Source organism: Mastigoproctus giganteus, chromosome 1 (genome assembly GCF_048544385.1).
Source record: "Mastigoproctus giganteus isolate SK-2022 chromosome 1, ASM4854438v1, whole genome shotgun sequence".
Classification (NCBI taxonomy): domain Eukaryota; kingdom Metazoa; phylum Arthropoda; class Arachnida; order Uropygi; family Thelyphonidae; genus Mastigoproctus; species Mastigoproctus giganteus.
The window spans coordinates 89,017,359-89,030,732 of NC_143575.1; positions in this window are offsets into that span (position 1 = coordinate 89,017,359).

The following is a 13,374-nucleotide window of genomic DNA, read 5'->3' on the forward strand; positions in this document are numbered from 1 at the left end:
TTTTTTTTCCTTCTTATTTTTTTCAGCCAATGGAGCCAATATTGCAGAATGCAACAGTTGTCACTATTCACGTATTTTTACATTCTCTATTCTCTCCTCCTATGGAAGAGGAGATACACTGGCCCTCAAGAGTAATGCAATGGATAGCATCCCTGCTTCCTAATACTGCAAGTGGAAAACCGTAATATTAAAATTGATCTCCATGTGCAAACCAGTTTCACTGTCCTATAAGATGAAAACTCTTCATCTTGGGGACTTCTTCAGATCTTCGAAGAGGTACACTGGTAATTGAAAGCAGTATGCAGGATATTGTCAGAGGAAATAAAACACACCCCGATGAAGTTTTTTTATCTTCTGAGAATAAATTTCAGTCAGATTTACGTATGTTTCTCCAAGATGGCAAAGGGATTGGGCAGTTATTAATTTCAAATTAAGAATTAATACCGGAGTGGGACAAATGTGAATCCTACATAATTCTGAATTCTTTCGAGTTTTCAATTTCAACTATTTTAGAGTTTCCATACAGACAGTAAATTATAGTAAAATTTATTTAGATTAATAACAAGATGAATGTGTTCTGAGGTCATTTTTCTGTTTTCTGGACGAAAAACTTGAGTTTCCGGGAGAAAAAATCATGCTACTCTCTTCTTTATTAACAAACAAACAAGCGGCCCCTAGCCAGAAACTGGCAAATGCGCTATGTACATTCATAGATATATATACAATGATATATATATGATACATACAATGATGTACACATATAATCGTGTTAACAATGTTATAAGTGTAATGAACATGAAACATGTTCACACAGCAAATCACATCACGCAACTAATCAGAAGTACAAATTGTGGCACAGGAACCACAAGACAGCAGTCTTTTTCTGTCCTAGGAAGAACGAAAACCGCACCCACTGGAGGTAGTGCTATACCAATGGGTGTTAGCTATTCCTGTATCCACAGTTGCCCAAACTGGGGTACCAGCTTAAAAAAAAAAAAAAAAGTAGATGGCAGGCGATATCAGTTTTAAGAGATATCGATAGACATTGCAGGTGTTGGGTTGGTTCCATGTTCTTGATATGTTGATAAACTTGAGAAGAGTTGCTTTCTTTTGGTGAAACCAGCACAGCAGAATTGTTGTAGAGCTGAGAACGATTGAGAATTTTCAGTCAGCGCCACTTCATTTCCTTCAGAGAAGGAAATGAAGGAAATGAAATTACAGGCTGCAGCGATACAGAATGTGCGTCCAGGTTTCCTCAGCACCACACAAGCAGAGATTGGTGTCAGACAAGCCAAATCGAAATAGTTCGGAGTTGATGGAGCCGTGCCCAGTAAGTATATATGATGTTACTAGACTTGGAGAAAACCATTGGCGGACGTTCTTGTTGAGAGGGAAGGTAACTGCAGGAACAAAAGAGCGGGTGACTTGACCAGGAGTACTGGAATCCCATCGTGATTGCCACACACTGATAAATTCATTCGAGATTCTCTGTTTGTCGTCTTTGATGTTAGCAGTAAAGTTGCATGAGATGCCGAGAATCTCGCCGGGAACTACGTTCTTTAGACGATAGCATAGTCCTTTGAAGATGACATGGAGGTCTAGTGGTAAGACTCCAGCAAGGACCTGAAGAGCAGCAGAGGACACTGTCCTGCTGGCCCGGAGCATGGCAAGCAGCATAATCCGTTGAATGGAGATGAGCTTGGATCAAGTGTTACCAGGAGGCAAGTTTTTGTTTTGCAATTGTATTTACGTATTCGTTTGGCTGGCCTTTATAGATATTTTTTTAGTCTGGTGACTTCTGGTTCAGGCCAGGACCTTCTCCGTTGAAAGTCTCTGCGTGCTTTGAGTACTTTTTTGCGCAGAGTGGAAAGTTCAGCTGTCCACCATGGAACTGCAGTATCTTGCTAATTTTCTTCTTAGCGGAGCGTTCTGTAACACGAAGTAAGGCAGCCTGTACATAGAATGCATATTCTGAAGCATTGAACTGGTTCAAAGACCAGCAAGTGTCAACGTTAAAATCCTGGTGAATTGAAGACATATTCTCTGGCCTGAGATCGACTAACTCAGCCACTTTGTGAAAAACTATAACATGTACTCGGAAATGTACATTAATCCATTAAAAATTTCAGCCTCTCATAGAAATTAAATTTTACACCGCATATTAATAAAACTTTAAGTTACATTTTATATTTTTATATATTAAAAATCTGACAAAATGGATGCAGTACTTGCAGAATTGAATAGCTGGAAAACGTGAGCAGTCGGACTCAAGCAATACTTAATTTATTGGTTCTCTAGGATACAAAGGACGCCAGAGGATAACAGAATGAAACATTAGTGATCCGAATACAATAACAGATAGAAGAGATCACTTATCCTCTCTGATTAACCTGCTATCAACACAAATTGAGAAATTCAAAAACAGTTTCAATTAGGATGTATAGAGAGAAAGATTAGCAAGATCTCAATTACAGAGATTAGTAATATTGGATACGAAGAGCCTTCTTTCTTCATTAGAGACTATTTACAAAGAATTAGCTTTGACTGTTAAATTCGCTACTATTAACCTTTTGAATAGTTAGAAGTTGAAAATCCCAGACTGGTATTCTTAAGTATAACAATATTGGCGTGTGACTTCTCAGAATGAAACGAGCAACTTAATTGCATAAAAGGCATTAAGTTTCATTTACCAAACAGTTCTGCTTCATATCGTCATTCCCAAACTCATTACCAAAATATTGCGGATGAGTCCACTGGAATCAAATTACAACCGGTGATTTGATTCCAGTGATTCCATTACTACCGCTAGAGGGGACACTCGAACTACAGATCCGTGCTGTTTAATGCAAGAAGGCCTTGTAATTTCGTAGGCAATTTCACTCTAATCGGATACAGTAAATAAAATATTGGTGTCTCGAATAGAGAGTATCTACAGTTCACCTTGGTCACATGATTGGAGCTCTAATAAACAAAATCTGAATTTCCACGTGGAAGTAAGAGCCAGATTTCTCAACAGTATTTTGTATTGCTCTCGAATAGTTGTTTTCTAGATGGTTTCTTTATAATTATAAGCGATCTTTCTTCTCGACTTTTAAGGTGGATATGACGTAACCGTGCTACATTTTAAAAGCAAAATAATCGTTTTCAAAAACCAGAAAATACTGCAAACAGTGTTGATTCTCGGTGTCATCTTTTTTCTGTCTTATAATAAATGAACAGTCTCTCAGATGGTGCTCCTCCCTTCTTATGATTTCTTGCAATCTACAAACAAATCCTTTCCTGCCATTTCATCATTATTTATTGTCTTGGTTTACCTTGGCGGCCAGTCCTTCGTTCGTTTTATCACAGAGCTATTCTACTGTCCGCATTTTCATAAATCTAGATTTTCGCGATATTAATGGCATCCCATACTAAATCCGATCGACTGCGATCTCTGACACGCTATAAATCATCTATTCCAAAAGACGGATGAAATATATTTACATTGGGTCTTTTGTATAACTTTGAAAAAATAAACAGGAATATGAATTACCTCAACGTGTAAGGCTTAACTATATCTTTATTGATGGCTGTTTGCAATGCTCAGTTCGTTCCGTCAAATTGTCTAACAGCAGCTACACTCTCTCGAAGACTGCACGAGTTTGATGGGAATAATACCACGGGATTTCCATTACTATTTTTTTACTGTTATGCCAGTCTTTATATTTTGTTATAATTCAGATCTTTGGAAATGTTTACCACCAATTATCAGTCCAATGTGATCGATGACAAACAAAAATTGTCTTAATAGGCCCACCCGAGAATGAACTCATGTGCCCACGTAATAAAGCATCTAAGAATCAATTTGAAATTTCCAACTGAGCATATAATAGCAAACAGGCTCACTTTAAAGTGAAACTATTATACCCAAGTCCTTCAAATTTAAAGGACTTGGGTATAAAAAGTGCACTGAAATATTCTTATGTTTCTTGTAACACAATCTGAGCAGCAAAAGAGCCGAAGGATACAACGCTAAATAGTTTTACCTGTTAATCTTCGGGTGGTAGAGAGAAGTTGGCAGTGAGGGGGGGAGGGGCAGGAGTGCTTAGAAAATTTCTTCCGTAATTTAGTTAGAGGCTTCATCCATGCTCTGTTATTGCCACTCACTACAACCCAATTGAATGCCGTTGTTATGGCAACCGCCATATTGGATTGCTTTTTCATTACTGTGAGAAAAATGGTTAACAGAAAGAGGTTTGCGAGGTCGGTCATCTGGTAAGATCGGAACGAAATGAGCGCAAACGAAATCAATTTCGCTTAGAACAGATCGCCAAGAACATTTTCAAATAACTCTCGGTTTTCCCAAAGAGTGTGCGTGTTTATTCCTTCCTGCGTCCTTTTCGCTTTCGGTAAATAGCATCCTAGATGAGTCTAGCACGGCTCATTTTAAAATCCTTAGTGCGCGAGAAGTGATCTTCTTCTAGAAGAGAATGCCAACAAGCATTCGAATTATCAAAATCAAAATAATTTCCTCTGGATGCAGCCAGCGACCAGCTGGCTATTTTCCACAGCCAAATCTTTGACCTGGTGCTTTATACGCAATAAAATAATCAAAACAAGAATGCTTTCAAATCTTTTTTTCTCGGCTCCATTGCAATCGATAGGCTTTGAAACAATTGTCATGTGTATATCGTATTATCATATTCAATATTAAAAAAATCTTCAGGCTCTCGTGGCCATATGTTTCCTTGGTATTTCTTTAACAGTGTGATAATAAAAGAAAAACAGGCGAAATCGCGGATGTTCCCGCAGCACTTCTGGTAATAAATCAAAAAATAGCCTTCCAGCACCTCATGACATTAAGGTGTGTAAGTCGTGAAGTGTACTGTGGTGGCTGACACCCTCGGCTGTTAAATGCGATACCACATAACAGAAGACCTGTCACTCAGTGACTGCAGTGGCCCGCGAATACCCAATAAACGTCTACTATATTCACCACGAAAAAAAAACAAATGAATGAACAAAGCGTTAGTGAAAAAGAATTGGAATTTCAATAACTTCCATTACCTTTGCAATTTTCATAAATTTTGGAAATCAATTTCTAATCTTAAAGCATGTGCCAGTGCAACATTCATGCCGAGGACACGTGCAAAGGTAAAAAATATTCACTGCTGAAGAAGCCACAACTGCCACTAAAATATAGCAGACATTTATTTATGATTTATCTTAAGGCGTGTTAAACGCCAAAGCAACAAAGGCTACGAGGTGCCAGTATATTCTTTGTAACTGCGCGTTGGTCGTTGTTTTTCTCTTTATTTTTATTGATTATTTATTTCCCCTGTACCTTAGTATTGCTGTCAGTGGCAACTGTTATCATTTTAGCACAATAGTTCCCAACAAGCACTAAGTACCATAGGCTGCCTAACCATACTGTTATTTACAATATTCTTTAAGTGCCCTACTGCCAGGTCTACTCCCACTAATGTCTGTAATGATATTTTCTTTATTCCTTAAGTGCTCTACTTCCTCACTCTATTCTTACTAAGAGAAATATATTTTTAAGACTTTATATCTTACAATTCTTATCACTCCCCTCAAAAAAAATCTATATATACATTATATTATTCTTACTAATCCAACACATTATCTTCTGTTTATATACTTCCATTCCCTTTTATGTAAAAACTGGACTCTTAACTCACTTGCCAATTTTCTTAACCTTTTCTAATCGGTATTCTTTATTTTATCATCTTGACATTCCATGTACATATATACATAATCTACACTAGATCCATTCCCTCGCTATGTATTCATCAATTAAACCTCCGTCTAAATACATTTGCTGGATTCTGTTTTCTTCCCTCAGGTTATAGGCTGTTTCGTCATTTGAAACCACATTCTCTGTATCCGCCATCTTTTGATTTTATCCCAATCTGCCACCTCATTTAAATGATTACTACCTTTATTAAACAAGACTCTCTTCCCTCTGTGGCATTATCTGTTTGGAAATTCTCTCTGTCAGTTCTAACATTCCCATATGTAGTGTTTCGCTTCTTGTCTGGAGTCTTATTGGTCCGTCTTTTTCTGCGCCTTTTCTGTTTATTTCCATTAAGGCCTTTTCCTTTCGTTATTTTCTTGATTCTTATTGTGCAATCAGAAGTTTTGTCTTTGGCAGTAGCTGTTGACTTGGTTTTAGCTTTGATTCTCTTTGACTTCCCTTTCTCTCCTTTCCGCTAATGTATCGGATCTCTTATATTTGAAATCATACTCTGGCCTTAGTTGATTAATTTCGATCGTACTGCGACCATTCTTGTTTTCACCTGGCCTGAATTTCAGGTTTTCTGAGCGCCACAGATAAAATCTTCTCTTTAGCTTTCTTGTGTCGTCAGTCTCGTACTTGGCTGTCTGATCTACCTTCCCTGTTTGACAAAATCTAGCTACATGCAGTACCTGGAGCATCTATAGCACTTGAGTTAACATTGGTGATTCCCTTATTATTCCGAATGACATGAACAGCATTAACCATGCAAACTCGGATTTGTCTTTTATTTAGCAAAGCTTGCTTAATGTCCTGAAACTTACTTCTCTGATTTCTGTACTTCCTCCAATTCCGGCCTGATAACCCCCCCCCCATCTACATAAAATGAATTATTTCTATTCTGCTTATGATTTACAGAATTAACATGTATACGTTGCCCTTAATTTGTGTCCCAATTGTGGCGATATTGATCACCGTCTCCTGGACACTATTCTTAATCAACATCTGCATTAAATCAATAATTCATCTCAATATCTTCATTCTTTGGCCCAGTAGTTCCTCCCCCACATATATAACACTCATTTGAACCACCCTTCCAACTATTAAACCCGTTATAATTCCTTCTAAATGTTCCTTTTCTTCCCATTCTACTGTCCCTGTAGGTAGTTTCTCTTTTACCTCGCCATAAATTGTCCCATAAAATCTTATCAAGGGCTTCGATCTCATTTAGCCCCACCTCAGTTGTCATTTTTACATCTACGAATTTTTGATGGAAGTCTTCTATACTTTTTTTTTATTCAATGTAACAATTATTTAGTATATTTATGCCTTCCAAAAACGAATTTGTTTTGTTGTTTCTTTTCAAATATCTTTCTCATTTGTCTACTTCCAACGTTTTCTGGTATTTAATTAAAGCCGCTCCCTCTAATGTAAATTCGGCAATGGTTACTAGCTCTGTATCAGTTAGACCTTCATTTTCTTTTATTAATTGCAAGTTTTTCAAAAAATAATCTAATTTCTCTGTAGGTTCTTCTTTAAATACTTTTAAGAATTTGCTTAATTTTAAGGTTTTACTCTCCATTTCCATATTACAAATTATTCCTGCAGAACTCTCTTTCAGTTTATTCTAACTCCCATCCATCTCTATTCTTTTGCTATCTCAGCGGGATTTTATACTTATTAATTTCCTGGTATCAACCTCAGTTAAACTTCCTATTTAATCAATCAACAATTCAATAATTCATAACCAACCAGAAATCAATAATCAACTCTCAATCAATACTCAGTCAATAATCAACCTGTTACTTATTAAATATTCAATAATTCAACCATTACTCCGTGATCAAAGACTTCTCGAAAATTCACAACTAATTTTTCTGGCTCGCCAAATGATTTTGAAAGATATTAATAACTAAATATACTTAATTTTCATTTGCTCGTTAGATACTCTGCCCTTTCGAAAAGGCTTAATGTGGGGAAAAGCTGGCTGGCTAAAGACAATTGTGGGAAAATTCTGGCTGGATACTGTCCAATTGTGGAGGGTTGTTTTTCTCTTTTTTTCAATTTATTATTTATTTCCCCTATACCTTATGATTGCCGTCAGTGGCAATTGTAATTATTATTTTAGTACAACAGCTTCTTACAAGAATTAACATCCACAAGCTATCTGACCATACTTTTGTTTACCATACTCCTAAAGTGCCCTAGCACCAGGCCAACTCCTACTAATGGAAATATTTCTGTAATGACGTTTTCTTTATTCCTTAAGTGCTATACTTCCACACTCTATTCATACTAATAGAAGTATATTTGTAAGATTCATTGGTTTGCTGTTTGCTGGATGAAAAGTACTATTCGCAAAGTTTTATCTCAGTCTTTATTATTGGCGGATTTAAATTTCATATTTCATCACTCGCCGGTACCTCGTTTGAGACCGTGCCTGCTCGCTCACTGTGGAGAAGAGGCTTGGGTTCGACTCACTTTACCAGCCGAAGTTGACTAACTTCGAGTCCAAGTTGGTTTCGGGACAGTGTTATGTGGTTTATCATCACCAAAACCTGACATAAAATAAGGCAATTTACAGATACGAGATACTGACGCCTCATGACCTTCGTTTTCTCTGCACAAATTCCAAATAGCCCTAACCTCTCATAATTGGATTTTCAATATCTAAGATTTCTGGGAGCACAGCTTATTTCGTGAGAGTTTCTTAAAGCCATAGTGTTACTCAAAGTATAAGAGCACAGAATCACTAGGTTTACTTCTAACAGAACATTTTCGAGGGTTAACCCCACCAAAGTGATATTTTTAAATTTACCGTAAGATCAGTAAAACAGCTGTTTTGTACATTCTGTTCAAGTACAAGCGGCCAGCCGCCTAAAAATAGCTCGATATAAACTACCTTCATATTACTGTCTAACCTCCAACAAAATGGCGAAAAAGACACAATTTAGAATAGGAATACGCACAGTATCGAATATTACAAATCAGAGATGGAATTTTTAATGTAGATATTGGGGCCGATTAGGGAAAATCTGTAATAATTTTATCATTTTACTACCAATAGACTAACTAAAACACATTCACGTAGTGTCATTTATTAAAGGCGATTTATTAAATTTACTTAGAGGTATATCCACGTAATATCCTTCTCTACCTGTCCTCGTTTGTAGCACAGTTGGTAGGCTCGCCGTCCTCCTCACATTGGGTGGAAAAGATCTGAGTCGAATCCCGTCGATGAGATAAGGAATTTTCGTGGTCCTTTTCCACAACGTGGCTCAGTCAGTCTCAGGAGAGGGTAGCATGGATTTTCCTCCCGGTAACGGGGGAGGGGAGGGTGTTTCGTCCAGTAATCTCAACATTCTCATAAACAAAGATATATGTCATTTATGACTGTCTCCCTTTTCTTGTAATACTGCTTTTTTCCCTTTTACCACAGTGTGCTACTGAATATATTTTGTGAAAATCGTAAATTCACCAAATATATTCAATAAATATCGTCTTAACCAATGCAGACCTTTGTAACTTTCCTGAACGTCCACGTGTATTAAACGTATTTTTTTACCTTTTTAATAAATGGATTCACTTTTGTGTACACATCGTGCGAAATAAAATAAAACGATCCCTATAAGCTAAATTAATTTTTGAAGTTTTATACTCCAATAAAAAAGTCATTTCTGCAGGGATTCAAAGCATTTAATTTGAACTTTATGCAGACAAATTTTGGAGAGTTTTTGGTGGCAGGATGATATCGCATTCTTCTAGCGCCAGAGCAATGCGATTACAGGAAAACAGTTCTCTGGAAGTTACAAAGTTCTCTTGTTTGACTGAATATTCTGCGATTTCCTGGGAGCTGCTATTCAAGTCAAATAATTTAAAGCCGCAGTAAAAGCTGTCACGTTTTGTCCCAAAAGAGCGTCCTTTCTGAACAACCGTGATGAAATAGAAAACTTTTTGCTGTGGTGCTCTGAGATGGATCAATATTTCAGCTCGATAGTAGCAGAGTTAGTAGAGGAAATAAAAGCTCAAAGGTATTTCCTCCGGTATATTCAGATTATGTATTATTCGTATCCGGAGTATTCAAATTATTCACCATCTGGAAGTATTTATGCCTGGACGAAATGAAAAAATTAAGAAAACGTTTGTAAGAGAGTTTTCAATTCGTTTTCGCTTGTAAAGTAAGACAGAGTTAAGCTGTTCCGTGCTGTTTCTTTACCTTGGAGAAAATCTTTGGTGGGTCGAATGAAATTAAAAAGTTCGAAGTTCAGTTCTAGCTCTAAGAAACAATAAATCATCCGACTGATTGAAATGTAGTTCTGGTGTTTAACAAGAAAAATGCGCAAAAATGATTTAATAGAAAACAATAACTGGTGGACACATTTATAACTCAGAGCTCGATGCTTCTATCTCAGAAAAAAATTCCCCACTTAATAAGATAATTCTTTATCTGTTCCTTTTTTTTTTTTTTTCATAGTAACGTTCGGGTTGCTGAAATCAATAGTACTTTGATACTTGGATGGGATAGAAAACCCTATTTTCGGTGTAAATGATGGGCTGAATTATTGTAAAACACGCTCCACGGTTAAGCTTAAATTTGTCCAATTGGCAGCGCTTGGAAACCAGATACTCGCGAGGAGACCTACTTAAAGTGTTTAGGACTTTAAATGGATTTAGTAAACTAAATCATGCTAAATCTTTCTGAGACCACAAGCAAAGTTTCTATACCACGGATGTAGGTATCGACACCGTCCTCCCTACACCGGGTGGAAAAGGCCCAGGTTCGAATCCCGTCAATGACGCGAGAAACATTTATGGCTTTTTTCACTCCGTAGCTGAGTTAGTCGGTCTCAGGCGTAGATAGAAAGGTTCCCCCCTCCGAAAACTAGAGTTTATCCTCCCAGTAAAAGAGGCAAATAGACCATAGAACACATGCAATTTACAGACATAATACACACGGCACGGCAGATGAATAAATATTCGGATGGTCTTAAATGACAATATTTTATACTACTGATGTAGAAAGTTGAGACCGAAGCATCGTTTTCTCTGCAGTTTGTATATGTCCTCGATGAACTGAAACCACTGACCCCAAATATGCTCTTTTAACCTACCGAACAGATGGAAGTTAGAATGGGAAATGTTCCATAATTTACGGTTATTGGTCAAGAACATCCCAATTCCAAGTTTTCAGTATTTTGTGCGTCGTATGATAGCAGTTTCAAACAAATAAGGACGTTCCACAGCAGTGAAAAATATGACTTAGACAGTAGGACTGAAGTTTCTACTGCATTGGTGTAGAAAATTTGATTGTACGCTATTACAATCTGCAAGACATGTAGTTTGTTGAAGAAAGACAAAAAAAAAACTGTCATCTCTGGGTTACCCGAGAGTTACTCGGGTTATGGCTACTCATCCACCCATATGTATTGTCCGTAAATTTCATGGGCTCTCTGGTCGATTTGTCTGTTTTGCTCGACGAAAACCCAAGTTTTCGAGTTTCCAGGATAGGAAAAAACTTGCTAATCTCTTCAGAGACCAATTATCTCAGCCACAGAATAAAAAAAGACAGAGTTCCTCGTGTCATTAAAGGGATGATTCGAAACGGTGTGTTTTCCACCCAGTGTGGAAAAGGACGTTGATTTTAACCACTATGCCCACTGGGTTGGTGAAAGATATGACACCTTTTTGGTATTTACGAGTACCATCCCGAACAGACAGTTCATTGTGTTTTCTTGGACACAACAAACTTAGCTCTTCTAGTCCTAATTAAATCTCGAAAAAGCTCTTTGGTCGTTCCAGTCAATGCCGTTATATATTTCACGGAAGATTAGTAGTATCGTAATTTTAATTTCCGATTTAAGCGATTAAACTGCAAAATCCCCATTAATACACCAAATTCTGTACATCTTTCACGAAATACAGCTTTCGCTGCAAACTAAACAGGAAATTTGTGGATTGGGAATTTTACACAATAAAACATTATTACGAATTACACTTCGCAGTAAACTTTTAAAATTAATTACGAGACCGCTCGGCTAAACATTATGCTTAGCTAATTAATCTTGTTAAATTCCAAGTAAATTAAGTTACAATTAGCCAACGTCGACGATTGTATGAGTGGTATCCTTGACACATCATCAATTGTTGATGCAATAGCCTCATAATCTGCAGTAATAATTTAATTTGCTGAAACATGTTGTATAGGTTTGTTTGAGAAAATAGGATACAAACGCGAACTCGATTTAAAATTACGAAATACAGCACAGTTAAACTGAGACGAATCATTATACTAATAAAAGATCTAGTGGATGAATGACTATCTCCTATCTTTAAATGGTGATTAATTTTGGGGACATTAAAATCTCTAAAGGTGGGTGATGAAACCTTAGATAAGTTTTAAACAACATAATAACGCATAAATTTACGAGTGAAGGTAAATACCACAACATAACATTAGTCTAGCTATTTTAAAGGAGACATACCAAAATGAACAACCTTCGCTACCTGTTGTGTTCTTAGCGTTTATTTAGTACATTCATAACATGAGTTAATACGTTCTCCATTTACAATGGTATTGGTAAGAAGATTTCTTTCTGCTTGGACTACAATGTATCGGTATTCGTCCTGACAGAAAGAACTTTTATTGTGGTTTTTTCACACTTTGGCAGAGTTAGTCCCTCCTAGAAAATGGCTGATTGGTTTTTATCGAACAAATTATACCCCAGAAAACACACCCTCGTTGGTAGCACAATTGGTATTATCACCGTCCTCCCCACACCGGGTGGAAAAGACCTGAGTTCGAGTCCCTTCGATGAAAGGAAGAATTTTAAGGGTCTTTTTCACAACGTCGATGAGTTAGTCGATCTCAGGCGATGATAGCATGGTTTTCCTTCCGGAAACTTGAGTGTTTCGTCCAGCAACGAAAATCGACCACAGGACACATCCAATTTATGGACGTAATATATACGGCGAAATATGGCCTAAAAACCCACAAAACTACGAAAAAACACTAACACTTCGTGTCCTTGGTTGCTTGACCTTATTATAAACAACTATTATCTTTAAAGAGTAACGGATTCTATTTCAGTTATCGATTAAACTGTGTGTTGACAATTTCGAAAGTAAATGGGTAAACGATTTTAGCTATAACAGTAAATGAAACTCTTTTCTTAAGCCTAATATCTACATTTTGCAAATGACCTAATCCCTTATTTTCCTTTAGCTTCATTATGTACAAACTACTGAAGCATCAGTCAACTAATGCTACTGCTGATTAACAGATTAAACGTAGATTTAAAATATCAATTAAACTATAACTGGAAACATTCCAGTCCATTGTACAAAAACTCAATGGTAAACATAGAAATGAAATTACAATTCTATTAGACTGTGCTGTTTGCCATTGTGGTAGTATTAAATTCATACTTAAATTACGAAGACTGAAGTCATAATCTCCACTAATTCTTCGATATTTGACGATAACCACATTTGATTAATGCCATATGTGCAGTAATGAACTATACCATCGTATAAATTTCAGACAAATGAACGGTTCATGAAGATTAACTCTTTTTTCTAATAAATATTCATGCATCACAAGAAATTCAGTGTTATTTTATCGGATTATTGCCACTGTC